Raw genomic sequence first — 24980 nt, forward strand, 5'->3', positions numbered from 1 at the left:
TTTCCCATTTTTATACCTGTATATTTTCTTTAAAGAAAAACTGCGATGCATTAGACAGACTTGTTTTCCCCTAAAAGGTTGTTTGCTTTGTGGGCTCAGAGTAGCCTGTCCACAAACCCAGAGAATCATCCTGAGGGCATACACCCCCAGGCATCTTTCCTTCTGCCCAGGAGTCAACTGGTGAGCCCTTACACAGTGAACTAAGTGGGAATTGCCATGTGCTCCTTTTTTTATATGTATATTTTTTATTGGAGTTTGATTTGCCATGTGCTCCTTCTGACCTCTTCTAGAATATTCCAGATCTAGATGGCCAATTTTGGATCACAGTGGGCTCCATTCCCATCATTTCAGCCTGAGCCCACAGGAACCCCAGTCCTTGTCAGGAAGTCCAAATTTCTCATGACCCCAGAGGTATAAAGATTCTGCCTCTGTGGCTGCTGTTCTCACAAAGCAGCCATGATTCATGGAGTGTCTCTTTATTAGCAAAATAAAAAGGACAGATAGAGTCCTCTTGAACAAACCACATTTGCCTCTGGGTTTCCCTGGGACTGTGTCATCAGCCTGACTCTCCATACCAAAGAGAGAGAGGAGTGAGGAAAGAACATAGTTGAGTGGTTCCTATATGCCAGACTTCTCAGTCTGGTCTGCATTTGAAGGTAGGTTATATCTCATTTACATGCACCCCACTCTCAAGAGCAAATGAATTCAAATCCTCCTTTTTCCACCCCCTCCAGGGGAAAGAAACACTCTTTACCTCCTCTTCTTCCTCTCTCCAGGCTCATAAACCCAGGGGGCCTCAAATGGGGTGTCTAATAGCCTGACCCTTGTGCCTAAGGCAGGGAGTTTAAACCTATACATGTGACAAGACATCTTCTCCCCTCAAAAGTATATGACATTTAATTCTCTTTATCTTGACTTCTACAATAATTGTTTCCCGGCACATAGGAAGGCTTAATAGACAGAAACAATTTCTTTTTTATAATGACAGTAAAATGTTAGAATCTATACATGGGTGATCAGTTCTATTGAATTTATGGTTCTATTTACAGCGAAAATAAAATCTAATATAGTCCCCAAAGAACTAGGCTGCCTCAGGTAGCAATTGCATCAAACCTGAAATATGAGTAGGTTATGTTTATTGTTTTAAACGAACACCTGACTCCAGGGGCCTACTCAACAACAGACATGTTTGAGATTAATGGGGATGCTTCCTCATATAAACAGTGAAAACTCCAACATAAATATTGTGGTTCTGACCTCCAGATTCCTTGTAGAAAGAGACAACTGTGTTCCTGCCACCCCTGTGAAACTGGTCACGCCAGGGGTCTGAGTAGATGGTGATTCATCTTTTACCTGCCAGGGCTGAAATGACTATGCCAGTACCAATCTGTCCCACAGGGGTAAGTCTTTCACTGTTGTTTTTAGAAAAGTGCCCACCAAGGCAAATCATCACAGAGTTTTCTGTCACCCCGGGACCCGCACCAAGAGAGACTATAGGTTCATGGCAGCTTGCTTTTAAGATCCTTCCTGTGCCCTAGCTTTCCCTTGCACTCTGAGAACCTGCCGGGGTCTCAGTTTTTTTCATATGTCAGATGAAGGAGTCAGACGAGACAGGTGCAACTCAGATTTTAATGTGTACACAAGTCACCTGGGGATCGTGTTGAATTGCAGATTCAAACTCCATAGGTTTGGGGTAAGACCCAAAATTTTGTGCTTCTAGCAAGGTCTCAGGGGGATGCTGACGCTGCTCTTGGTCCATGGACACACTTAGAGCAGCAAGGAGTTAGATGACTTCTAAAGACACTTCCAGTGTTGCAGTTTTTTTCTATTCAAAATGATGCAAAAAGGTAAAGTAACACAGGCCGCAACACAATACAGAAAAGCTAAAGATCTAAAGACTGAGGTCCCTTAACTGTAACCCAGTTCAGCAGACTGTCTAATCTGCTTTGGCCAGGACTGCTAAGAGTTTAGTTTAAAAAAGCACATAGGACCTCCAATGACACATTTCTTCACCTTTTTTTTTCCATGAGCAATTAAGATGAAATCTTTTTTTTTTTTTTTTTTTAGAATGCTGCTGGCTCAGGAAAACTCAACAATTAGCCCCTAACTCAGACATCCTAAGGCTGAACTATTATCCAGACAGGGAGAGAGAAGTATTTAAAAGTGGTAAGTATCCCAATTTAAAATAAAATCTGTAACTCTCAAAGAGCAGGAAAAATTGTTCCCCTTCTTCTACCTTAAGTTTGGGCTGAAAGGAATGGTTAGCAGGAGGAAAAGTAACTGATCTGAATGAGTTTGGTAATGATAAAGCTGGCACTCAGCTTTCTTCGAGGAGTGAGAGCCTGGCTTCTGCTACTGGTGAGAATATATCGGAAGTTAACCACCTGGGACAGATGACTATTGTTTTGTAATAACCCCAGAGAGAGTAAGTCATTCTTCCCTCCATAATTCACAAGAAAGAGGTAGAAAAGGACTGCATTTTGGTGCCTTCTGGGGGAAATTTGTAAATCCTGGAATGGTGCCAAGACCCACATCTTCAGAACTGGCTGGGGGGATAAAGGGAGTATGGGACAGAGGAAAGAGGTTGTAAGAGTGTGTGAAGTGCATTAGCACATATACTTCACAGCTGTCTCCAGAGTTCATCTGTCTAATGCGTGAAGACATGCCAATACCTTCCTGCTCAGACTAGTGTCACCAAGGTGCCCAGGAAAGGCCTGCAGACTTAGTGTGCCCGGAGCTTGTGGCAATGAGAGCCAGGCTTCAACTTCTGCTGGAAATATCTTTTCAACCAGCAACTAGGCTTTTCCCTGGCTTGGTGTACACACCAGGTGTGGTTATGCCACCTGCCAAGCCCTCAGTGTCCTGGTTTCTTAATTTCTCAGTCCTCTCCTCATCCCAACTGGAACTCCATGCTGGCCTTGCTTTAACCCCCTTTTAAGGCCTTCCCCTTCCTTCTGGGCTAGCTGACTAATGAAATAAAGGGATCTAAACTAATGGATAGCATATGTAATAACATCCCTTCTAGGAATAGCTTGCATTTGAACAAGGCTTTTGAACACCCCCAAATAGTGACTCAGATAATAAAATACAATGAACAAGTAGAAGAAACACAATGGCAGAAACTAACTGAAGAGCCTCTTGTCTACTCATCCCACCTGGAGGACTGGGTTGATGATATTGGCCCAGATTTTGGCCAAGTTACACTGAACCTAGGTTTCTGAGTCAGTGTTACTTTTCAGTGTGGCTGGTTTTATCACTGCTGTATGCTGTTGACTTGAGAGGGCTACAGGTAGGTGACTGCAGGGTAAGGCACTGGTCAAAGCATCTGCAGATGTCCTTGACTCTGCAGGGTAAGGCACTGGTCAGAGCACCTGCAGAGTTCTTGACTCTGCTTTTCATTAGTTGTGAGATCTTGGACAAGTCACCTCACTTCTCACCAGCTGTGAGATCTTGGACAAGCCACCTTACTTCTTTGTACCTGGTTCTCATTTCTGAATGGAAGAGGCTGAACTGGGTGAAAAGTTTCCAAAGGTTTTGTTCACTTTATTTTTCTCAAGGGAAACCCCTTCTTTAGAAGTAATCTTACACAGAATTCTGATTCGCAAAGCAGATCAAAGCACTGTTTGTTCAGGTGCCACCAGATGCTTTGTAACAAGTCTCAAAATTTCTATAGCTTAATAATCCAACATAGTAATTCTCAGTTAGCTTTCTATTCCATGGTGATGCAGGGACCCAGGGGTTCATTCTATCTTGTGGCTCTGTAATACTTTAAGTAGTGGTTCTCAACTGGGGGTCGTTTTGTCCACCCTCTCCCCCCTAACTGGGGGACACTTGACAACACATGGAGACATTTTTGTTTGCTATAACTAGAGGCAGGTACTAGAGGCTTTGAGTGGGTAGAGGCCAGGGATGCTGCTAAACATTCTACAATGCACAAGATAGGCTTCCCTAACTAAGAATTATTCAGCCCCAAATTCTAATAGTGTTGAGCTTAAGAAACTTTGGTGTAGGTCCTTGAATTCTGCCAACAGGAGGAAAAGAGCACCAAGGAGCACTGCATGGGAAGCTTTGATGGTCAGATCTAAAGTGCACACATAACTTCTACTGACATTTCATGAACTAAAACTTAGTTATGTGGCCTAATTCTGTGTGTGTGTATGTGTGCACGTGGGCAAGTGGGAGGTGTGGGGGTGTGGTGTGGGAGAGATGTGAGCTCTGACTGAGTAGCTATTTCCCAGAAACAAATCTATGCTACACAAGGGGGGGACCATGAAGAGCTGGTGGACATCTGCCTGTCTGCTACCCAGAGTCTCCTCAGCCGAACCCACTTAGTAATAAAGATGACAAATTATGGAATGAAGTGAACCAGACAGTGGTAAGGTGAAATCACATAAAGCCTTGGTATCCAAAGGGTGGCAGCACCAGGGAATCTACAAAGGACTCCTTGGTGTTCATAAAAAGCACGGTGAGAGCAAACCTGAACTACCTGCTGGATGCCATAATCACATAGAAAGTCTCACACAAAGACATGGAAATCCACCTGAAAATAATAAATCCATGGAAGTGATATAAACATTTATCCAGTATAGAACTGCATTTCACACTGAGAGGAAGAGGAGGCTGGGCTACAGCTCTTGGAAGATTCTCTTTTTCCATTTGAAGAGCAAAAATGAATACAGTCAAATACAATAATGGGACAAGAAAGACATGGTGGATTTAACCTATTTCCTCTCAGGCCAGGACACAGCAATCATTCTTTTCCACAGTTACTATCCCTAATCAGACAGTGGCCCAGTTTCAGAGGCCACAGGCACTCAGAAACACAAATGAAAGGATATACAAATTGTGTTAGGTTTTCAGAGGAAAGCTCAATGAAGTAAGTCAAAGTATTTGAACCTCGACCTATTTCTGCTTCTGACAAGCAAGACTTATGGGGAGAATCACTTCTCTGGGGCCTTGGTACACTCATTAGCAAAATGTGGAAACGGGCCTGGAGCAGTGGTTTGCAAATTGTGTCCTGGGGAACCCACTGGAGCTCAAATGGAGCAAGCCAACGGAAAGTCCCCATGTCCAATTCCACTTTTGGCTGTCTGACATACCACAACTCAGTGTGAAATTTGGTTTAAATAAAGGATTCTATGGCTAAACAACATTTAAACCACTCCCCCAGCAGACATCACTATACATCTCCAATTCTAATATTCCATGACTAATTCTCATGACTAGAACAATTTTATTACTATTTTTTAAAAGATCTTATTTATTTAATCGAGAGAGAGAGAGAGAAGAGAGGGGCAGAGACATTAGGCAGAGGGAGAAGCAGGCCCCCTGCAAGGACCCCAATGCGGGACTCGATCCCAGACCTCCTCGTGATCACACCCTGAGCTGAAGGCAGTCACTCAACCGCTGAGCCACCGAGGTGTCCCATGATTAAAACAATTTTAGTAAAGGCCTCCATTCGTCCCACTGTAAGACAATTTTTCACCTCCAAAGTACCAGTAAAAATGCAAAATTAGGTTGTTCTAATCCCTTAATTCTATCTATGTGTCTGTTAGGAAGTCTTAAAGTTAGTCTCATTCATGTAGAAGATACAATGAAACCCCTCATGGCCTGGAGAGAAGAATCTTGGTAGATTCCAAATAATTGTTAGTTAAATTTAATTTTTATATATCAAATGTAGATAACCTTAATCTCAAGAATCTCTAATAAATTTGATTTTTAGTGTGACCTCTGACAGTTGTTCTCAAGCCCAGCACCTGCTATTATCAGCCACGCTGCTTTGATAGGGTTAAGGGATCCTTTCTCTTGTACTAAAATGTGAGGGGACACTCCATGCCAATTGCTCCACTGCAATGAACTTTTAGAATAACCCAACACAACAGTAATCTTGTTTTTCCATTAGGAATCAATATCTGCTTCCATTCATGGTGGCTATTCTTCCTGTGACCTTGTACCTACATACCTTGTGTCATTGGTTGATGCCATTCCTGAGCTATAAGCCCCCTGAGAACAAAACAGAGCCCCCTCAGTATCTAGCATGGTTCTTTGTATACAACAGATACCAAATTAATAACTAAACATTAGTGTAGACACATGTGACAAAGACCAATAGGTGTAAATCAAACTGTTTAATTCCATTACTTACTAACATTTGAATGTCTGTGCAAGTCAGTCATATCTTATTGTATAAACAAAATAAGCATCTAGGAACTCCCCAAGTAGGAACTTTTGCTCCAATATTCAACAGCAAAGATTACTTCCTACTTTTTCACTTGGACACAATCATTGCCAGTGGAGCTCCCGTTGGTGTCTGTCCCTTCTCGTTATTAATAGGCATCGCCATTCTCCTCCACAAACAAACCACTGAGATTACAAATGTAAATCTTGTTACCTTTAGCCACCCCTCCGACTGTGCCTGCAAAAATACCAAAAATAACCAAGTCCAAAGAGATCACTGTGGACCCACAGGGAAACGCTGATCCCTGCAACTGGAGCATATGACTGGCCCTCATCTGGTTCAGACAGTCTCTCAAGCCAGTGATGGAAAGTTTGTTGGAGAGTCAAGTGCCTGGCAGCAGGGGCTAATGCTTTATGGACTGGTAAAAGTCTCAAAACTGAAGCACACCCTCCATTGCAATTCTGCTTGCTACTCTGTCTCTTCTCTCTACACATGAACACCTTGAGGCAGGAATCATGTGTATCTTGTTCAGTCTTAGGTCCCAAGGTCTTAGTACAATGCCTAGCACATGGTAATTGTTGAACGACTGGATGATGAAAGGCATATAAAGTCATCTGGTGAGCCATTTATTAATGTGACATATAACCATTTTTGTTGTGATGACAATCTGATTCTCTAATAGAGGTGAAAAATGTAATATAGCTCAAGATCATATAGCTTTCTGTGGTCATTAGTATTTAAAAGTTTCCTTCCCCAAATTTAATACTTTTCAGAAACAAGAATAATTCTGGAGAAGTTCATACTAAATGATCTAGGGAAAGATCAGTGTACTCCAGACGTTTTGTAAGCCAAGTCAACCTGCATTTATTCATTGAAATAAAAATCTGACAGACTAACATTCGGCGCTTCAATGGACAGTCACTGAACGGATCACTGCTTTGTTTTGTCAATATGTATGTTTTATTTAAAAAGCATTACTCCATGGCACTTTTATAGGCTACGGAACGCTGATAATATGAGGGTCCAGTGTAATAACTAATGCTCACAAGATTCCTAAGTCAAGAAGCGAAGCATTGGCTAGGCCCTTTTACTGAGGCAGGGATATATTTACATTTTTTCTTATCCAGGGATGCCTGGGTGGCTCAGCGTTTGAGTGTTTGCCTTTGGCTCAGGACGTAATCCCAGGGTCCAGGAATTGGATCCCACATTAGGCTCCCTGCACGGAGCTTGCTTCTCCCTCTGCCTGTGTCTCTGACTCTCTCTCTTTATGTCTCATGAATAAATAAATAAAATCTTTTTCTTTTAAATTTTCTGATCCAGAAAACTGGCCAGCATTTATAAGGTTATGTTTTAGCTACCTGTTCACCAGGTGATTGGGTAACATCTCCTTCTACGTCAATGCTGGTAAAGATAGAGTACCATAGTAATAGTGAGAGCTTCACGCAACATGCCTTTACTGAGCACCAGACAAAAGTCAGAAACCATCTAGGCACTAGATGTCAAAGTGAGTAAGACAAGGTTCCTACTTTCAAAGAGATCACAGTCCAACACTGAGGAAAGCTGTTTGTTGGACAGCTAGAATGCCATGACAGGCCCACGGTGACCAGTGGGGTAGAGGAAGTGCTGTCAGCATATAGGAGGAAGGATGTAATTAATTCTGTAGAAGTAGGGTTTACACAATGAGAGATCACTTCATGATTGTTAGAATGGCCATCATCAAAAAGAGGAGATAAAAAATGCTGGCAAGGATGTGCAGAAAAGGGAAACCTTGCCCACTGTTGGTGGGATTATAAACTGTTGTAGCCACAATGGAACACTATGGAGGATCCTCAAAAAATTAAATGTAGAATTATAGGATCCAGCAATTTCATTTCTGGGACTATATCCAAAGAAATATATATATATATATAAAATGAAAGCTCATTCAGTCATAAAAACTGAGGAAATTCTGCCATTTTTGGCAACATGGATAGAACTTGAGGGCACTATGCTAAGTGACATAAGTCAGACAGGGAAAGACAAATACCATATGATCTCACTTATATGTGGAATCAAAAAAAAAAAAAAAACCAAAAAGCCAACAAAAAAAAAATTCAAACTCTTAGAAAAAGAGATCAGATTTGTGGTTTCCAGAGGCAGGGAGTGGGAAGAGGGGGACTTTGAGGAATGTGGTCAAAAGGTACAGAATTCCAGCTATAAGATAAGTACTGGGATACTAAGAATGTGATGTTCAACATGGTGACAACAGCCAACACCACTGTATGATACACAGGAAAGTTGTTAAGAGAGTAAATCCTTATTTCTCACCATAAGGAGAATTTTTTTTTCATTTCTTTTTATTGTATCTACATGAAAGGATGAATGTTAATTAAACCTACTGTGGTAATCATTTCACAATATACGTAAGTCAAAACCATCATGCTGTACACCTTAAACATATACAGTGATGTATATCAATTCTATGTCAGTGAAATTAGAAAATATAAAAAGAAGTAGGATTAAACCTGAGAAGTAAGATTAAACCTGGATGGTGGAGCAGGGGAGAGAATCTAGACTTTGGGAATACCAAAAACTAACAAACAGAAGAAAAAAGAAGGCTGTATCCTGTTCATGGAATGGTCACAAGCCCTGTGCAACTGCAGCTTGGCTGTGTGGGAGGTTGGGGTGGGTAGGATGATGGGATATAAGGCCCAAGAGATAATAGAATGATATTATAATGTTGTAATGATAATAATATTATCATCTAAAAAGCCATACTAACATAATTGGCCTTCAGTGGCCTCACCACAAGGGACTTTCCATGAGGAGAATGACCAGCGGCTCTGCCAAAGGGTGACTCAAGGGGCTTTATGCTCTTCTTCCCAACCAAATATCCATCAGAAAAAAACACAATTAAAATAAAACAAAACATGTTTCCCCTGCAAACACACATTCAAGAGAAGTTCCCTAGTCTTTTTCTTTAATGCTATTCCTAAATATATAGAAATGTAGGAGCCACCTCTGAGGTTTCCATTTTCCAGAAGGATGTGTATGGATAAAGCCAAATGTGTCTAGAATAAAGTCAGACCTAGGAGGTGGCTTGGCTTCTTTTTTCAGTCACAGCACCAAACCAAAGATAAATGGAGTAATGAGGGATACAGAGGTCACTGAAAGGAAAACTGTCTGAGAAGCTTGTCTTGGATTCAGTCTTGGAGGGCAGGGATCTTGTCAATTAGCTCCAGACTCCCTGTGGCACAAGCTGTATTTATTGGCAGTAAAATAACTGAGAACCAATTGTGTCACCCCAGGCAGTGCTAAATTAGATGTACTGTGCATCTTCCATAGCTATTAATAGTAAAGAGCCTGGAGCCATTAGAAATATGTCCATGTAATAAGGAAATGAAGTGCTCTTAAATGTGTAAAACATCATTATCTGTCATCTATAGGCAACTAGATAGAAAAACACAGTTTAAGAGCATCTTCAGAAAGAATGAATATTCCTGTGAAGACCCTAGGTCTATAATAAACTGGAGACTGAATGAAATCCTGGTTCTGACTTCTAGGCAGTGGCTAAAAGAAAAGAAGCAAATGCAAAAGAAAATGTATATGAATGCACAAGAGCACCAACAAGTGAATGTATTAGTGGTGATTCTTTAAAAAACAAAGTCCGAGGCAAATTGCTGCAAATGAACTGATTAAGGAATATTTAAGCAAGAGTGCTGCTTGGTAGACTCTGTAAAATACAGCCTATAAAACAGAAAAATGCCTGCCAATTTAAGCTAATTATTGGCTTTTTGCTATATCCAAAGCTAATACATTATATCTAAAAGTAGGCACATGATCACTTTTAACAAAATCAGATACTGTGATGCTATAAGCCAATTTGGCCTACATCTTCTATGTCGCTTCTTTCATTTTTATTTGAGGAAAAAAATGTGATCTTGCAAACAGCAGCCATAAGTCAAACAGGACAAATTATACATTTGCAAAGGAAATTGCAGATGACGGTATTGATTTTTTAAAAAAAATCTAGCCACCTTTGTAGAAACAAATGTGTCTATCATTCACATATATGAATCATATTTAAATAATGTTTGCAAAGAAGTTTAAAATTGTTGAGGTATTATTTAAATCATAAGCATGCTTTATTATAACATTTATTACTTATGGTACAATGTCAGATTGGTGGATATAAAAAACTTAATCGTTGATCATAGTACTTAAAGAGCTACTCTTCAAAATTATGAAAATAATTTAAATATATACTAACAATATACTAAAACAAGGTCGTTCATGTCTTTTACATAATAAAAGGCATTAATGCTACACAGTGACTAAGGCATTATTACAGAGTGGTGAGATCTAGTGACTAGAGTGACAGGCTACCATATTTTTATATTTTTAGTTCTATTTGTGTGTCTGCCTACAGTCTCAGAGGTTCTAAAAAGGCATATTCAAATTTATTTCCAAATCATCATTTGTTTTGCCTTTTCTAATTTTAGTGGGCACAAATCTTTCTGGCTCACTCGGGTCTCTGACACTCAGTTGTGTACGGGGGCTGTCTGGTCAGTGTAATCAGATCAGCGACCAACCCTGAGGAGGGCTGTAGCCTGCAGCCAGCTAGGCCCACAGGAAGGTGTTGCACACATAGTTCCATCCACAGCAGACACTGCTTCTTACCTTCCTCACAGCCACCCCTTTTCCTTTTTTCTAACACAGGGTTCCTTGATCTCGGCACTGTTGGCATTTTGGCTAGATAAATCTTTGTTGAGGGGACTGCGTGATACGATATTAAGCATTTCTGGCCTCTACACGTTAAATGCCAATAGTAACTCTTTCCCTAGCCGCTAGGTGTAACAACCAAAAATATCTCCAGACATTACCAAATGCCCTTTGCATTAGGGATAGGAAGGAGAAATCACCCTGGATGATACCCACTCTTCTTCCAGAACCTTGTTTATGATCTTGTCCCCATCATTTTCTGAGCATCCACCAGCTGTAAGGGCAGTGGCTTCTATTCCCAGCCAAAGAAGCTGTATCTTTATTGGTTATGCGATCTGCTAACACTGGTTCAGCTGGTTAAAAAAAAAATGTCACGAGAAACCAGGCTCTTTCAACTCTGCTATCTTTGGATGTGGCATCCTATTGCTTATTGCCTCATGGTCACAAGATGGCTATTACAACCCCAGACATCGTGTCTGCCCTTCAAGGCAGGAAGACAAGGAAACAGGCTGTACCAATGATCATCCTCTTATTCTTGTTCCTTTTATACAGAAACAAATATGTCCCAGGAGGCCCCCAGCATATTTCCACTATGTCTCATTGACCATAACTGGGTTGCATGGCTAGCCTTGGCTGCCAGAGAATCTGGCAGAGCAAATATCTGGTTTTCTAGAAACTTTGATAATAGGAAGCAAGGAAGCAGTGGAATTGAAATAGCTATTGGATCAATCCACCATGTTTATCCAGAGGAGGGAAGGAGAAAGGAAAGAAAGAATAGGAAGGGGCTGGAAGGAGGACAAGAAAAGGAAAATTATCTATAATCATTATTAATTACTATATCAAAAAAACCCAAAGTTTTCATACACAGCTCTCCCCAGGGTGTTTCCCTAGCCTGTTGATTGGCTATTATAACATACAACAGTTTACTTCAGCATTTACATGAACATGGCATAAACATATAAAATGTATTTAGTGACTGCTTCTTGATAAGGAGTTGTAAGTGTAAGATAAACTGTGTGTCTACTGCATGTAACATAGTACTTGGCACATAGTAGATACTTACTAAACATCCCTTGAATAAATGAATTAAACCAATCCAGACCATTGTGAAAAGAGCACATAACATCTATTCCACAAGGAATCATTAGGATTTCTTTGTTATGAAAACTTATTAAGAATGCAATTTCTGGGCAGCCCGGGTGGTTCAGCAGTTTAGCGCCACCTTCAGCCCAAGGTCTGATCCTGGAGACCTCCAGTTGAGCCCCATGTCGGGATCCCTGCATGGAGCCTGCTCCTCCCTCTGCTTGTGTCTCTGCTTCTCTCTTTCTGTGTCTCTCATGAATAAATAAATAAATAAAATCTTTAAAAAAAAAAAAAAAAAAGGAATGTTAAATTCTTAGGCCTCACTCCAGACTTACTAAGTGAGGAGTAGGGGGAGTCAGTAATCTGTGTCATATATTCTAAGGGGTGTGAATGCATGCTGAAGATTCTGAACACAAACACCTCACTATCTCCAACCTTCGTAATTTTAGGGACATGAATATTTTATTTACTACAAAATTTCTTTTCTGGGTTACATTGATCATCTCAAGGCAATACTCTATTCTAAGATCTTATTTAAATTTCCTCAATGTTAAGTTATGAAATATTAAAATGTAAAGAAAAGTACAGAGAAAATACAAAACACCCACGTACATACTCTTAGGATTTAACAACTGTTAATATGTGCCAGAGTTGCTTGCCTGTCTTTTTAAAGTTGTGAGACCTGGCACTATTCTCTCCCAGCCTTCTTCCAACCCTCTCTGACAGATGGTCTCTGTTCCTAGGCATCTTGACCTTTTCCTGCTGCTTCCTTAACGCTAGGCTAAGAGATGGCAAGCATGTGATGGAAGTGCAATGTTCTCCCTGGTGTTCCCCCAGAGGCCTAGTTGCCAGCAATTTCCATCACCTGGAGCTTCATTACGCCTCATCTTAGATTCTGATAGTAGATGCTGAGAATGGGCTTTATATTCAGACACCCATGAGGGAGGGTGATTACTAAAATCACATGCTTCTCATCCAAAATACAACTCTAAATTCTTTTGCCTCTTCTTAAGTTCAAGAGCAAATGTTCTTTCACATAAGACCCACCATTGAGAGAGAAAAGAAGGACGTAAACTCAAGCCAATGGCAATGATGTCAGGCACAGTGAGTTCTAATACTGGCAATACTATGTGGGATACGTTCTCTTTGTACCTTTTATTCCATCTAATGCAGGGAAGAAAATACTACCTGATTCTTAAATACAATTAGGGTTATAAAGTACTTCCACACATACTACCGTTTGATGTGCTACTACCATTTGGTGATAAATGATATCCTTACAGTCTTGTTACCCACTGTGTCCCTAGCACCCAGTATGGTACTTGCTACAATGTGGGCCCCAACTAAGTTTGTGTTAAAGAAATTAATGACAGATGGGGTAACTGGGTGATGGGCATTAAGGAGGGCACATGATGTGATGAGCACTGGATGTTATATGCAACTGATGAATCATTGAAAACTACATCTGAAACTAATGATGTACTACATGTTGGCTAATTGAATTTAAATTTTTAAAAAAAGAAGAAAGAAAGAAATGAATGGCAGAAGGATACCTAAAGTGGCAAGTCCAGAATTTCCAGGAAGAAAGGGCTGGGGTGGCAGTCTTACTGGACTTGAGTTGTTAGAATAGTGCTTCCCGAAGGAGCCGAGGAGACCTGCTCGGTCGGCAAGCTATTTGTTTCCCTCTTGCTCTAATTCCTCTTTTGAGAAAATCTTAGTATGAAAACAATGTCAGCTGAATGAAATAAACAATGAACTTAGTAATGCACTTGATTTACATTCTAGCTCAAGTTCTTTATCTTCTGGCAGACCAGTAACAAAGAGTTCTTGTATTGATCCATGTGGACCACACTTTGGGAGGCCTGGGCCATAAGATCTAGCTTAGAGCTCCACGTGCTGTGAGCAGTTTTTACTTCATAGTATTAGTTTGCAGTTATTTAGAGAAAGTATGGATAGATATTACAGAACCGTGAAAACATCCTTCCCACAAGCCACTGGAGCTTAAGAATTAAACATTTCAAATAATCTTTAATTACAAAATCCTAGAGTAATACTTTGTTTTGCTACTGCACAGGATAGAAATCCTTCCAATGAGTAGTGAAGAAGATAACATTTAAAGGAAATAAGTCTTTGACATTTGTTGGCATGTTAAAAGTTGGTTGCCCTGGTTCTACTTTCATAAAGGTTTTCTTTCAAGTTCCTCCTGTACCTAGCAAATCATGATCCTGGATTGTTCTGGCTCTATTTGGATGAATTGAATTGCTTTATAAAGATTTTCTAATGTCTAATGGTCACCAACCCTTCCCAGCTTTCTCTGGTGCTGTCAGGATAGGAAGGGCCTGGTCTGGGTCTGGGGACCACACTTGGAAAACAACTCTTTTGGGTACTCAACACAGTCTATTAGTGGAGGGCCATCCATTTTATCCAAAAGCAGAATTTTTCCATACTTATCCTGGTAAAGACTTCAGGTTGCCTACCAAATGTCCATGAATACTTCTTTCCCCAGCAGAATGTCAATTTTATTAAGAGCAATAACACACTTAGCCTCAAGAACACTGCATTTTTCAGACTCCTTTCAGCTTTAGATATCTATGTGACATAGTTTTACCAATGAAATTAAGTGGAAGTCGCCAGGTGGTACTTCTAGGAAAGCCTTTTAAAGGAGGTTGGCTGACTTAGTTGGTGTTTTCTACCAACTAGTCTGTCCACTGCAAATTGCCCATTTTCCTCCTTCTTTCCTAGAATGTGGACATGATGCTAGGAGGGGTTTGGGTGACAGCAAATGCTAAAATGCTTGCATGGACAAAGGTGTCTGGGTCCCTGATGACATCACAGGCTGTTATGCCAGCTCTGGACTGTCTACCTATACACCTCTGATTATATGGGAAAAAAAGAAAGCTCTACTTTATGTAAGCCATTATTTTGGGATCCGTGTTATTTGCAGCCAATGAAATTCTTAAATAATACACCTATCATTTTAAGGACCCATGTTAGATGTGGAGATGGAAAATATAAGATATATTTCTTCATGGAGCTTATGGTATAGCTGTGAAGACAGGAAGTAAACACTGCTCCTGGATAAATGTGAGACACAGAGGCCTGAAGGTAAGCAGCCAGAAAACTCCCCAGGCATACTGAGAAGCTATTTTAGAAAGATTTAGATCAGAGAGTATGGGGAGCATGAGACATGAGGTTGAATTTAGAAATCTTGAAGTAAGAGATCCATTTAATCTCATGAAAAAAAAAAGGGATCCTACATGACAAGAGGATGCTGGGAAATCTTCAGGTCTGTAATAGGGATGTAAATGGAGAATTATCTATGGTACAAAAGAGAAATGAGGAGGAACATACATTACAAAAGTCTAAGAAAGGCAATGTCTCAAGAAAGAAGAGAACTGATCCAAAGTTGATATAAAGAGACTGGAAGTCAGCAGTAATGCTGAGCAAGATGAGCCTGTGGTTTTAATGGGGAAGAGCACTAGTTTGCAAACATTTTAAGTTCATGGAGCCCTTATTTTAAGAAAGCATCATAAGAAAAACAGCCCAAAACAGAGCTATTCTGGTTAAATAAGTCAGGGAACCCAAAGGGTCAGCTAGCAACCTCCCCTTTCCTATTGCATCCTGGGACCTCCACAGAGTACCAGCGAGCTTCTGGCACCAACCTATACGGAGAAAATGAAGGTATGGGAGAAAAACTGATGGGTTTAGATACCATGATGTAATTCAGAGGTGAAGGAGAAGAAAAAAAACTTGAGAAAAAGTATTGTTTGGGAATTTGAGACATCCTGAACATGTACTAGGTCTGCTGAACTAGTAACTCTCACACTGACACAGCAAGCTGTTAGACCTCTCAGAAGACCCATGGTCAAAGTGCTCTCCAGATCCAAAAGCATTTAACATAAGTTTGGAGAAGTTATATTTAGAAAAGAAGTCATGGTTCCCAGAATCTGTGGGTTTGCATGAAGAGTCACACAGAAATGCTCCTAAGATTTTCAGCATTCAGTTGTCCTCTGTTCTTGAGAATTAAGAAGTTTCTTTAACTGAGTCTCTTCTCTACTTCCTGTACTAAAGGAATACAATCTATGATATTGACTTTGAATTTTTATACATGTCTGACATTAACAAAAAAATAAAAAGATAAAATTTAGCTTTGAAGATGATGTTCTACAATACTGCTTCTAAAAATTATAAGACAAACGAGCAGAATTTGATATCTCATTCAAAGTGTGCTGAGAATTTGTGACCACTTTGTTATTTTACAAGATAAAAAATTATATGTTGATACATAGCTTGCATATTAAGCTGTTGATTTGTAAAGTGCCCTGTAATAATTTTTTGTCAATTATTCATAATGTCACTCTGTAAAAGGTTTTCATTTTCCTGCTCATTTTCCAGATAGGAAACCAGAAAACATGCCAAGGTGAAATTCACTAACTATAGTTTAATGATGCTAGCAACTTGCCTGGCCACATTAGCATAGAAACGGAAGTCTCCCGCATTCAAATCTTTCTAAAATTAGCCAACACAGCCACTGTGATGGAAGGAACCATGCATTTCATAAATTTGCCCTGGACAGAATCATAAGTGAGCAGAAACAAGCTTATGCCAACTTTCATCTCTGCTGTTCTGACTGACGTGAAATTTGAAAGGAAGAGCAAGAACAAAAGGACAGGCTCTGAGCAAGGCAATGTAGTACATTCACATTAAAGACAGAGACCCTACTCAGGGAAACAAACAAGGGGCAGTGGAAGGGGAAGTGGGCAGGGGCGGGAATAGGGTGACTGGGTGATGGGCACTGAGGGGGGCACTTGACAGGATGAGCACTGGGTATTATACTATATGTTGGCAAATCGAACTCCAATAAAAAATATACAAAAAAATTTAAGAAAAAAGACAGAGACCCTTTCTTGTGGCTCCTCAACTGCCCACATAATTCAGGAAGTTCTTCTACAAAGAACTTCAATAAAACTCATAAAATATTTTTTAAGATTTCATTTATTTAGTTAGAGAGAAAGAGTGCAAGAGACCATGCACAAGTGGCAGTAAGGGGCAGAAGGAGAGGGAGAAGCAGATTCCGAATGGGGTTTGATTCCAGGACCCCCAGGATTGTGGCCTGAGCTGAAAGCAGAGGCTTAACCACCTGAGCCACCCAGATGACCTAAACTAATAAAAATGTTTAAAGTTTTTTTCAAATGATGTTAATTCAAAGTACCCTCCAACGTCCAATTAGCCATACCCTTGTCACATCTGAAAAGGTCCTCAGACTGAGCCTGTACACAGTCCAGCTCTGGCTGATGTTAGTCAGAGGGACCTGGCACTGCTCTTTGGAGTACATGTCACTGACAGGGCCCTAGGTTTCAGAAAGCCAAAAAGGTGCCACAGGCCTTGGCATCAGCCACCTGCCTACAGAGGAAGACTCACTGTATGTGAAGCCCTCTCTCCTCTGGGCTATTTAATCACTGGAATCACTTCTTTTATGGGACATAGCCCAGATGAACCCCCAGTCAAAGCACTTCCAAGATACAGGGAGACAGCTGCCCACATACAACCAGTACACACCAGCTGACCTGCAGTGTAAATGAACCTAACACAGAACAAATACCTTCCTAGGAGATCATAGTGGCTGTTTTGGCTAATTTTAGGAAATATTTTCTGTAAATAAATGAGAGAGAAGTACAAACGTGTGCAGAGCCTGTGAGGGGGGAAAATGCTACATACTTGTACTAAAGAAAAACTTGTATTAGGCTAGAGTTTTCCTTAAATACAAGGCCACTTGGGGAAGAAAAGGAATATGTGAACCTATGGGTTATTGGAGAACTCTTGAATGTTCTAAACTAAACCATCTCTTAAGCCATGAGAAGACAGAAGATAAAATGGTGAAAGACTTGAAACAATTTCTATGTATGTTGTGTGTGAGTTTTCTCATCGTGTAGCCTTTTATCTTCAAAGATGTGTGAAGGAATGAGTAGAAGACAGGTTATTCTGATTTTCTTTTTTAAGTGGGGCCTTTGGGAGTTAGATAAGTCTATAAATATAGAGTGTGACACCTTCAATAAAAGCAGCAGTGACAATAATCAATCCAGGGCCAGGGTTAGGAAGTCATTTAATGAATAGACCTAGCTCAACAGTTCTCCAAGTGCACCCAGCAGAGTGTTAACACGGTTTACGTGAGACAGGAAAAGATCCGTGGAAAATTGCATTTGAGAAATACTGGATTAAAAGTTTTTTTGGTTTTTGTCTTCTTAAGTTTAAGGTAACTCAGAGCCTTGTATATGTTTTAACATGTGTAGTAGATCTCAGAGAGGGAGATAAAACATGAAGCATTTCCCAAATTTATTTATAAAACCCTTTAATTCCTGGAGAATCTGGTGGGATTAAGGTACCTTGGTTTATGTTTTGGGAAATGCTGAACTAGACAGGACCGGTGAAATGCTATAAAGAAAGAAGGGAGTGAAGGAGAAAGGGAGAAAAGAAATGACAAAATACAAAATCTTAGGTGATTTGAAATCATAGGCATTTTGACTATGACTTAGGTGATTTGAAGTCATATGCATTTTGAATATGACTTAGGTGATTTGAAGTCATATGCATTATGAATATGAATACAACATGGATTGTATTGTATTTCAATGGTATAAAAAGAGAGGGAAGTAGAGGGCATTCTAACTAAACTTTTAAAAAAATACAAATAGTCGTAATTAATAAATTTAAAGAATCATTTATCGTTGTCACCCACAGATCTACCATAGCCTTCTCTTCTGGTCCATTTACTTTTGAAAATAAAACTAAATATAAACAAACAACTAAAAATGAAAATAAAACACACTGTGGTAAACCATGTTAAGGGTTATGAATAATCAATCTCCATCATGGATTTGCCCCTGAAAATTTACTGGACCCAGCCACGCCCCAGGCATCCTTTCTGCATGTCAGCAAACTGAAAATGCCCATTAGTCTTCTCAGTGGTCACTCAAGACTTCCTGGATGCTTTTGGTTACCATGGATCATACCAGAGCCATACCTAACGCTGAGAGCACAGTTTCACGGACTGTTGATGGCAGTACGATGAGGCTGGAGCTGTTTCCTTACATGAATAAGGCAGTATAAACTCAGTGGATATTAAATTCCTCTTTCAAAGGAGTCATGTCTTCCCAACTTGAGTTCCTCCTCTATTGCTACTTCATATTATGTTCTTTTTTTTTTTTTTTTTTTTATGTTCTTTTTATTTTCTTACTCTCCTAACTCTTGTGTCCAACTCTGAACTTGTGACCTCTGTGGTGCCATTGGTCCTCCAGACCTAGGACTTGTATTGGTTTTGGAAACTTGCGTTTCACTACTGGATGTAAACTTGGCATGTCCTATGATCCAGCTGATTGTGGGGAACCAACCCATGACATCAGCCACTTGGCTAGAACTTGCTCCAGAACAACAGGAGTTTGGGATCCCGGGCCAGAGGGAGTGACTCATTTCCATTCAGTCTTTATCTTTGGGGCAGATCTATCAATCATTACACATAACAGAACTATAGTTATAGGAAAAAGGGAGAAAATCAGGAGTCTAGAAGATTGAAGATCACATTTTGGAGCTGGCCCCTGATGTATTGGAGCAGTATCCATATACATAGCTAGAATAGAGGTCACCAGCCCACAAACTGGTAAGAGCTTGGATGCTGTGGTTAGTGGTGGAGGCTGTGGCAAACTGGCATGTCTGTACCTTGTCCAAACAGCTAATTGCGGCTCGGTTGTTGTTGCTGAGTTGGAAACATAAGCTTAATAATGCTTAGTATTCCTATTTTCAAAAGAAGGTAAAAAAAAAATAAAAATCCAGATTTCTATATAAACTTTCTAAAATTTTGGATTGTGAATGGGCCATGGATAATATATATTTCTATGCCAGTTTTCATCCTCTGATCCAGAACATTGAGTAGGAAGATAAATAAGCAGTCTGAGAGGCAGCAGAGCACAGTAGTTAAGACATAAACTTTAGAGCCATATTCCCATGTCCAGATCTTGGCTCCATCACTCACTAGCTCTCCTGCAAACTCTCTTTGCTTCATTTCCTCCTCTGTGAAATGAAAATAATATCAGTACTAATGGGTTTAATGAGCGTTAAATAAATTAGCATCCATAAAGTGCTATTAATAGTATCAGGAATTTAGTTAAGTGTTAAATAAGTGTTTATTTGAAAAGTTCTAAAAAGCACATCCCAGAAAAGCCTGCCCCGGCCAGCTTTGGAACCTCCCGGATGGCAGATACATTAAAACTTCTCATTCAGGTTTAAGCTCACCAGGATGGAAAGACATTTTGGAGTAAGAAATTCTGCAAAACAGGTGGGGATAAACGAGGGAACTTCGATACAACATTTTTGGTGGCAGTAAAATATCTCAGCATGAAAATCTGCTGGTTTTACATGGAAATGAGATTAATCTCTAATAGCATAATAAAAAAGGAACACAATTTACATAAACATTTTTAAAATAAGAAATACCTAAGTACAGCTTTGCGCATTTCTCATAACTTTGCTGTGACTTAGTACTTATCTTAACATTAGTTTTCCCTAACAGGGACAAATAGAAAACCCTTTCAGTATTTTGGGAAGAGTCAAAGACTGGTCACACGTCTTGTTCCTTGCTCCCTGGGATTGATGCCACATGACTAAAAGAAAACTTTTTCCAGCTTTCTCTGATAGTTCATACCTTTAAAAAAGACATTAATAATAGTAGATCTTTGTTAAGCATTTGCTATTTATCAAGTACTCAGTTAAAACTTTTCATATTATTTCATTAAATCTTCACAATCTGATATGGCAGGACTCTTGTTATTCTCACCTTGTAGATGAGAAAGTGAACGTACAGATAGGAAAGTCAAGTCCGTAAGTCCTCATAGCTGCTCAGCAGTGGTAGTGTTGGGTTCAAATCCAAGTAGGTCGACCCTGGAGCCTGCTACTCCACCAATTCATGCTTGGCTTCTCAAAACTTCCACTAAGCTCCTCAACCCCTTACTCCAATAGCCTTCTCATTGCCTTTCATCAAGGTGTGAGGTGTGACTTGGAAGAATTGGAGCACATCTGTCATTCGTGACTATTTTTTTCTCAATTCTGAGGTTTTTCTTTGACCAACCAGATTTATTCACTCAATCTGGATATTGGTTCTGTAACTGTAGGGATGAAGTTTCCTTCCATTTGTCAGCTTGGCCTCTGCCAAAGACTTGTTTTGAATTTTTAGAAATTTTTAGAGAGATTGGATCTCCTCCCCCACTTTTTTTTTTGAAATGCCTTAAAACTATGTTTCTCACTTAAAAAAAAAAAAAAAAAAAAAAAAAAAAGCAGGCTTCCTCTATCATCTGCTTCTTCCCACCAGCCAGGAGGATTTAGGCTAGTGTTGCATTCTGTGGTGGGTATTAGAAATTTAGAGAGGACACCTTAAGAGGGCAGCTTCCTGTTGCTCCATGGCAATGGAATTTTAAATTCCTTATCAGTCCACATATATTAATTCATGTTAAGTAGCCATTAAGTGCTTTAAAAAACACAAAAATATTTTAAGGAGATTGAAGTAACTCTAACATGCAGGAGGATAGAGAACTGAACTATGCTAATCAGCAATCAGAATGCCCCTTAAATCAAAAAGTATTATATATATTTTGAACGCATTTTCACATTATTGTAATCCCAATTAATCTCAATTGACCTTATAAGACACATGAAGCAAGTCTACTTATTGCCTTATGGTGGCTTAGGAGCCACTTGAGCTTTTTGCTTCAAGTCATTTGTGAAGGCTATGAAGCTCCAGTCTCTTTCCAAGAGGCTAACACAGTGAGTGAAAATGCATCTACTTTTATACATGGATATCAACAACCAACAAGAAAACAGAACTATGACCAACAAAAACCAGCATGCATATTAGGTGCTGGGATGTCAGTGCCGATGAGGGTCAATGGGATTAATTATGAACACCTGCATGGAAGACTGCACTCTTAGATGCTGATGGAATAAAGAGAGCAACCAGAAGACAGAGGTGAGCTAGGCATTTTAAGGTAATAAGAAATAGCTTCTTTATAAGGATTTGATAAGAAAGGCTGTATTGTATATGACCTGATAAAATTATTCTAATTTCCTAGAAGTGAAAAGAGTATTTATAATCTTTATCTATCTTGAATGGAGGACTCGAGATAGAATTGTTCATGGGTTTATCACAAAGATTGGTTGGAGTGATGTATCGCAATGCCTCCCAACTCTCAAGAACTCAACAGACTGGGGCTTTTGGTTTCTCCTGGATCATTGACAGACCTATACACATGTTCATATAAGATTATGTGCATCAATAGCTTACACCCAGTTCTTGATTTTCCAGCATAAAATTTTGAATAATGAAGGTGCTTTTATTCCTTAATTCATCTTAATCAATGAAATTTTTATGATTGTTGCCAATCAGACTTATACCAAAGCATCCACCAAATACAATAGTTTGAATTTCGTTTCCTGTTGTGATTGTTGGGGCTTGGAGTGTGGAAGTCAAATCCTTCTTCCTCAGACTTTGTGCTTATGTGAGGATTTCCGGGGGAATATTCCTAGCCTCTCTCCTCCCTGACTCACTCTCCTAGAGGAGAAGCAGTGTTTTCTCCAATCAGAGCTTTGAGGATAGGAAGCAGGTATATGTAGCCTAAGCCCTTCCTTACTCTTTCTCTCCCCCTCTCTGGGGTATTAACTGCCTACAGAAAGCATACACTCTTGTACTCTTCCAGTCTATGCTTAGGGATGCAGGGCTAATCCCTGTGAGGATCTCTCTCTTTCTCCCCCACTCCTCCTCTTTCTGTTGGTAATAGTAGGTGTGTATTTCCCCCATTAAATCTGAATTCACAGGTTGTGATCTCCAGTATGATAGATAATAGACCTACTGAATATTGGTGAAACAGAAAATAAGATTTTCTCATCCAATCTTATGGCTTTAAATAAAATCTATATACTGATGATTGCTAAATTTATATCTCCAGCTTGGCCCCTCTCCCCTAAACTTCAGACCCATCTGTTCACAAATGCCTGCTCATGCACTTTTGCATGTTTCACTATCTTAAATACAAACTCTATAAGGGAATGGTTTCTTGTGTTTTGCTCACTGCTCTATCTTGAGTAACTAACACAGTGCCTGGCACATTGGGAAAGCGCGATAATTATTTGTTGAGTGACTAAATGACTGTGAAGTAATTTCTCAGAAATTTCTGAAGTAATTTTGAACTTGCAGAAGTAATTTTAAACCTTAATGATTAGAACTTTGATTTCCTTGAACTTTTAACTTTCAAGGGCAAGAGCTTTTGATTTTGGACCTTAATTATGTTGGACTTTAACTTGAGAGTTTTAATTGATAGACTTTTTCTCTGTGAAATTCACAAAAGGAAAAAGTTTATACCAAATTGAAGGCATTGACATATTGTTGGCATTTCATTAATAATTATCTTAATATTGTCATTTAATCTTCCTGCTAAATTTTTGATGAGCCTATTGGGCAATGTGGCACAATTAGGGATGGATTTTCCAGCTTTGAGTAATTTAATTAATGCATCATCTCTGAACTTAGCATTGACATTCATTGTTCACTCACATAATATAGTGTTATCTATTCCTAGGGAATCTGTGCTTAGTCCTTTAAACTAGAGAGCATTTGCAAATTGGAGAGCTAAGTGGCCCCTGTGCACTTTCCTTTTCCTTGTACAGTGTTTAAAATAACACAAAACCAGATTTCTAGCTTTGTCCAAAAGAATCAAAAGATGCAACAACATGGGGACCCTTCCTCTAGACTGTATTAGTGCTGCTTCCTTTAGAAGGGGCAGGTTGTCTCCATTTTACACAGTCCACCTCCAGACATTGAATTGTCACCCATCTGGCTCCTGGAGGTAAGAATGATCCCTGCTCTGAGCCTCTAGCTTTAGAAGTCTTCTTTTGTCTCTACTCCTCCTCATAGGTCAAGGAGTCCAGGAACAGAGGGTATGTGCCAGCATCAAATTTGCATTGACCTTCTTCTAAGTCTAGATTACATTCCAGCCAAGGATCCCAGAATTTCCTGTCCAGCTGTTCTGAGCCTCTTCTAGGACCTAGGTAAGCCCTTGTCTGGGTTGGCTCTCCCAAGGGCAGACCAGCACTGCTACTATGGTTCTTAAGAGCAGGTAAGGCAGCTCTTTAGATGTGTGTGTGTGTGTGGGGGGGGGATGGTTGGTGGCACAAAGATGGAGCTTAAAAATGCAGAACTAGAAAGTTCACATATGCGGTCAGCTCTCCAAAGAAATCTACATCCTAGCCCTATGACTATGTTATCTTACATGGTAAAAGGGATGTTACAGATATGAAGAGGTTAAGGATTTTAGGATGAAAAGATTATCCTGGAGTATCCGGATGGGTCCAATGTAATCACAAGAGTCCTTATAAGAGGGAGGCAGGAGGATCAGGTCAGTGATAGAACATGTGATGGAGACAAGAGATTGGAATGATGACATGAAGGGGACCTGAGCCAAAGAATGTAGGCAGCCTCTAAAATCTAAAAAAAGCAAGGGAATAGAGTGTCCCCTCAGGTCCTCCAGAAGGATGTAGCACTGCTAAGACCTTCAGAATGACAAGATAATAAGTTGGCATTATTTTCTGCCACTAGGTTTGTGACAATTTGTTATAGCAGCTTACAGGAAACTCATACAACATGCTTGTATAAGAAATCTTTCCTGAGGGGCCAGAGATGGGAAGGGAAGAGAAGGTGAGGAGCTACCAGCTCAGGCTTCTATCTGCACTCTTGCCTCAAGCAGCATCAAATACTAATTTGTAGTAATATAGGCTCAAAAGATACTATTTCCACAAAAGACTTAAACCGTAGCCTACACATATATTTTGAGTTTTACATGTTATGTCTGCGCAGTGGCCAAAATGCCAGGTATTGTTAGCACAACAGTTCTCAAGTAGTCGATCCACTTCTGCAGAAGTTATGAAATTATTCAGCATGGGGCTATAAAGAACAATTTCATCAACCAAGATAAATCGTATA

At 39.8% G+C, this 24980-nt stretch overlaps 1 protein-coding gene and 1 long non-coding RNA gene across 11 annotated transcripts in view; one reads left to right on the forward strand and one right to left on the reverse strand.

The window, feature by feature from the left end:
• Positions 1–24980, reverse strand: part of NCALD (neurocalcin delta) — a 370439-nt gene that overhangs the window by 103509 nt on the left and 241950 nt on the right. The gene's annotated exons all lie outside the window — the stretch shown is intronic.
• On the forward strand, positions 1266–24050 carry LOC140603348 (uncharacterized). The gene is made up of 3 exons (XR_012006323.1): positions 1266–1400; positions 2068–2166; positions 23916–24050. It is a non-coding gene; the product is annotated as an uncharacterized lncRNA (long non-coding RNA).

This window comes from Canis lupus, chromosome 14 (genome assembly GCF_048164855.1).
Source record: "Canis lupus baileyi chromosome 14, mCanLup2.hap1, whole genome shotgun sequence".
NCBI lineage: Eukaryota > Metazoa > Chordata > Mammalia > Carnivora > Canidae > Canis > Canis lupus.